Here is a 6,064-nt window from a genome sequence, read left to right as displayed (position 1 = left end):
TGTGTTTCAGAAGCCTATGGAAAAGTTTTGAGGGAAGTGGAATTTTGAAAATTTAAAGATGAAAGCTAGAATATTGGATATATGCGAATTGCTTTTGATTTTTACAGTGGTTCACACTGGATCTTAAGCCTTCACAGGAGATGTTAATAACTTTTAAATAAAAATTTCTTCTTCTAATTTTTCTTGTAAGGTCTTTTGCTCACAGTGACAAATATTGACTAAAACACCTACATGCCAAGTGGATAGCACCACAATCCATGGTAGCCAAGTCATGGAACTAGCCTAGCTGCCAGTCAATAGGTGAATGGATGAAGAAAATGTGATACATATATACAAAGGAGATTTATTTGGCCATAAAGAAGAATAAAAGTATGTCATTTGCAGGAAAGTGGACGAAACTGTAGAGCATCATGTTAAGTGAAGTAAGCCAAACTCAGAAAGACAAGGGTCAAATGTTTCCTCTCACATGTGGAAGCTAATGAGAAAAAGAATTTGAAAAAAAGGGATCTCCCAAAAGTACAAGAGGGAATAGTAGAGTAGAGGAAAAGGATAGAGGGGGAGGGAGAAGGAAAGAGAAAGGGGAGATACTGGGGAGTGAAATCAATCAAATTATGCTATGTACATATATGAACACATGTATAACACAATGCATATTCATGTATTAAACAATGAATCCAACTGATATGTAGAACTATAAGCATCAATTTAAAAACTAAATTATTAGAAGGGAGATCAGCAAAGCAGAGGTGGATTGTGGGAGGGAAAACAGAAAGGAATGGGAAGATCAAAGTGGAGCAAACTATGGTATGTGCATATATGAATATAAGTTAGCAATGAACTCTATTATGTATATGTTTTGGTTAGCTTTTTGGTGCTATGACCAAAAGACCCGATAAGAACAATTTTAGAGGAGGTCTCAGTCCATTGATGGCCTACTCCAATCCTTAAGGCCTGAGATAGGCAAGATTAGTGGAAGAATGTGGTAGATAAAATCATCTCAGGACATGGTACTAGGATGGGGAGAGAGAGAGAGAGAGAGAGAGAGAGAGAGAGAGAGAGAGAGAGAGAGAGAGAGAGATCTCCAGGGACCTACAGTTACCAACCAGTTAATACCTATCAGGGGATTAATGCACTGAATAGATTAAGGCTCTAATAACTCAATCATTTCACCTCTAAACTTTCTTAGATTGTCTCACATATGACTTTTTGGGGGAATCATATGTCTGTTATGTCTGAACCATAACAGCATAATTACAATGCACTAATAAAAACACAATAAAAAAGAAATTATATTGAAGTAGTAATAAAAAGACTTCCAACAATAAGAACTCAGTACCAGATGAATGGATTCACAGCTGCTTTCTATCAGACCTTTAAAGATGAACAAATGCCAATGTTCCTCAAATTATTACATAAAATAAAATAGGAAGAGAACACTTTCAAATTTATTCTACAAAGTCAGTGTTTTCCTGATCGCAAAACCTGATAAGGATTCTTTAAGGGAAAAATGAAACACCCACATACTTTATGAGCATAGATGCAACGATCTTTAATTAACTATTAGTAAATCAAATTCAATAATACATTAAGAATCTTGTACATCATGATCAATTTGGTTTCATTCTAGAGATGCAAGAATATTTTAACATATGCTAATCAATGAATAGAATAAATAATATAAATAGAATCAAGGACAAAAGTCACATGATCATCTCAATAGATGCAGAAAAATAATCTGACAAAATTCAACATGTATTTATGATTAAAAAAAACCCCTGAATAAACTAGGGTAAGAAGGTCATATACAAAAAACCTAAAACCAGCATCATACTGACTTGGGGAAATTGAAAAGCATTTTCTCTAAAATCAGGAAGAAGGTAAAGGTGTACTTTTTGCACTCTTATTCAAGAGAGTCCTTGAAATTTACCCAGAAGAATTAAGCAAGAGAAGAAAATAAAAGGAGTACAAATAGGAAAAGAATGGTTAATTTTTCCTTGTTTGCAAATGATGTGAGCTTATATTTACAAAATCCTACAAGCAATACCAGTAGAACTTCCAATAAACAAATTCAGTGAAATAATAGGATATAAAGTCAACATACAAATATCAATAGTTTTTCTATATGCCAATATAGATCTATTGAGAAAGAAATCAAACAATTCTATTCACAATAGTAAAAACATTTAGAAATAAATATAACAAAAGACCTCTGCACAGAAAAGTACAGAACACTGAAAAAAAGGAATCAAAGACATCAGAAGATAGAATGAATTCCCATATTCAATTGACAATACCACCAAAAGCAATCTATAGATTCAATGAAATCACCATCAAAATACCACTTATGGTCTTCCAAGAACTAGAATAAAAATACTAAAATTTATATGGAAGTACAAAAGACTCAAAATAGCCAGAGCTATTCTGAACAAAAGAAGTAAAGCTGGAGGTATCATAATATCTAACTTCAAATAATACTACAGAGCCTTAGTAACAAGAACAGCTTGGTCCTGACATAAAAATGGACATATAAGCCAGTGAAAAAGAATGGAAGAATACGAACACAGACATAGTCATTTGATTCTTGACAAAATGTCAAAAATATAGGTTGAAGAAAAGATAGTCTTTCTAACAAATGGAAAACTGGATATCTATATGTTACAGATTGAGACTAGATCCCTATTTCTCACTTTGCATGTAAGTCAACTCAAAATGGATCAAAGATCTAGAAGGAAGACTTGAAATTTTACAACTTCTAGAATAAAATATAGGGGAAACATTACAACATACAGGCATAGGAAGCAACTTCCTCAATAGGACTCTGATAGCTCAGGAAATAATACCAAGAATGATTAAATGGGATACCAGCAAACTAAAAAGCTTTTACACAGCAAAGGAAACTATTAATACCAAGAAAAGAGGACCTAATGTATGGGGGAATTTTTCCAGCTAACTTTCCTAGAGTTGATTAATGTTTTGAATATAAATTCATAAAATTTAATATAAGAATGAATTATTTAATAATTGGACCAATGCACTAAATAAACAGTTCTCAAAATCAGAAATAAGAAATCAAACAATTGATTTCTTATCAAACAATTTTTTTTCATATAGTTGAAAAAGTGTTCAACATTTCTAGCCGTCAGAAAATTAAAAATCCAGACTACACTGAGATTTCATCTCACTCCATTTAGAATGGCAATTATCAAGAATAAAAATAACAAATTCTGGCAAGTACGTGGAGTAAAAGGAACTCTTATATCTATTGGTGGGAATATACATTAGGGTGGATGTTATGGAAATCAGTGAAGAAGTTCCTCAAAAGACAAAGCATGTAAACACCATATGATGCATCTATACAACTCCTGGGAATTAAAAACAAACAAACAAACAAATAAACAAACAAACAAACAAAAAACCTCCTGGGATTTACCAAAAAAAAAAAAACTAAAGTCAGCAAGTTATAAAGGTACATTCAAACATGTTTACTGGCAGCACAGTTTATAATAGCCAAGTTATGAAGCTAGCCTAGGTTTCATCCATATAATACACATATTTGAATTTTATTCAGCCATAAAGAAAAATGAAGGCATGTCATTTGCATTTGCAGGAAAATAAATAAAAATGGGGAGTATCATTTTAAGCAAAAGTCAAGGGTCATATGTTTTTCTTCTATGTGACAGCTAGACAGACAAAAGCAAAAAGAAAAAAACATCTCATGAATATAGAAGGTGACCAGAGGGATAAAGAAAGGGGGTCAGGGGGAAAAATGAGGAAAGTGCAAGAGGAGGTAGTGGTGATTGAAATTGATGAGATTTTGTTATATGCATCTATTAATAAGCCAAAATGAAACCCTTGTTCTGTATAATTATTACTCACCAATACAAAATAAGCAAACAAAAACGACATTGAAGGCTGGTGTGGTGGTGCTTGTATGTAATCCCAGTGACTCAGAAGGCTGAGGCAGGAGGGTTGCAAGTTCAAGGCTAGTCTCAGCAACTTAGCAAGGCTCTAATCAACTTAGTGAGACCCTATCTCAAAATTAGAAACAAAAAAAAACTGGGGATGTTGCTCAGTGGTTAAGCACCTCCAGATTCATCTCTGGTACCTAAACAACAAGAACAAACTACATCAAGATTTCTTTTCACTCCACTAGAATAGCATTCATAAGAAGAATATTAATAATAAATGCTTGTGAGAAAGGGAAAAAGAAACCCTTTTACATTCTTGGTGGGAATGTAAATTACTACAGCCCCAATGGAAATCAGCATGTACATTCCTAAAAACATTAAAAATTAAAGTACTGTATGGTTCAGTGATACCATTCCTTGGTATTAATCTGAAACAATTTATTTCAGCATACTTTAGAGATACATGAATACCCATGCTTATTGTAGCACATTTTACAGCACCCAAGTTATGGAATGAGCCTAGATGCTCATCAAAAGATAAATAGGTAAGGAAAACATGGTGTATAGATAGTGGAGTTTTATTCAGCCAAAAAGAAGAATGAAATTATGCCATTTGCAGGGAAATAGATGGAAGTGGAGACGATTATGTTAAGTGAAATAAGCCAAACTCAGCAACCTGACAAGTGTCATATGTTTTCTCTCATATGTGGAAGCCAAAGGGGGAAAAAAAAGAAGAAAAGTGATGTGATGAAAGTAGAATGAAGACTGTTAGGGCAAAAAAAGTCTATTGGGGAAGGGAGGAGTGGAGGGTAAATGTAGTTATAGGAGAGTGAAATTGATCAAATTTTTTCTCTCTCTCTCTCTATATATATGAACAAATAGCCACAATAAAACCCAGTTTTCTGTATATAATGTAGCAATAAAATAAATTAAAATATTTTTAAAATATATTGTTCTGATCATGTATCTCAATGGTAGATATTATCTAGCATATGTCCTGGGTTTGATCCTCAGTACCTTAAAAAAAAATTCCAGGTTGTAACATATATTACAACTTATGTAGATAATTAAAATCCTAATACATTACTTGTGGAAATGTAAACTGATACAACTGCATTAAAAATATTTTGCATTATACAGCTAAGATTAAAATGTTTAAAAGCAAATGCTCTGTGTATGAACAATTGTGCCACTAGATATTTTCCTTAGAGAACATTTACACATGTACACCAAGAGATATTTAAAAACATTCATTATAGTTTTGTTTCTCTAAGCATTATTGCTTCTAAATCTGAAGCACTGTAAGGGAACTTCAAAGCTCAGAGGAATATATATATTTATTTATGTGGTGGAATATCTTACAGCAATAAAAATAAAAGTACTACACATTAACACATATCTACATGATTGACTCTCACGGGAATAACTCTGAGTAAAAGAAACAAAGCACAAACCCCCATAAAATAGTATTCCATTTATTTAAAGTTCAAAAACAGGCAAAAGTAAACTATTATTTAGGTTTGCATTCATCAGTTGGAAAGATACATTTTTAAAATAATGGAAGGAAATGATTATCACTGAAAATAATATAATGGCTACCTCTGATGAGGGATTGGTACTTGGATGCTTCTGAAGTCTGAACAATAAATGTCTTGTTCTCAATCTTAATGAATACATGTAGGTCTATGCTATCATTATTCATTTAACTGTAGATACATGCTTTATTTGCTCTTCTTAAAAATTTGAATGCCCATCCAAATGGAGAATGTTCCTCCTAAACACCTAAATAAAGGATTTCCCTCCCAGGCATCCAACAATGAAGAATACCCAGATAAAATTTTGGAACCTCAACCAAAGAAACAGAAGTTTCAGAGACTGAAATAACTTACCCCTCTGACTGAAACTGAAACCATTTACTCCTACGACCAGAAGCTGCCAGAGAAATGGTGAAGCATAAAAGGGCTTCTTTACTCACGTCTGACAGCATTGGAGGTAGAGATGAGTCACTTTTGATCCCACTCTTGACACAATATAATGACAATCAATGCAAACTCAGAAACTGTGAAAGTAAAAAGACTTTATTTGGTCTCACAGAAATTGAAATTTGGGAGACAAATATCACATAGCTCTGAATGAGAGTTCCAAGGAAAGCAATA

This window comes from Marmota monax, unplaced genomic scaffold (genome assembly GCF_021218885.2).
Source record: "Marmota monax isolate L192 unplaced genomic scaffold, Marmota_monax_Labrador192_F-V1.1 WCK01_AAM20220418_F8-fsc00451, whole genome shotgun sequence".
NCBI lineage: Eukaryota > Metazoa > Chordata > Mammalia > Rodentia > Sciuridae > Marmota > Marmota monax.
The sequence above is the reverse complement of the archived record's forward strand: the minus strand, read 5'-3'. Positions refer to the sequence as shown.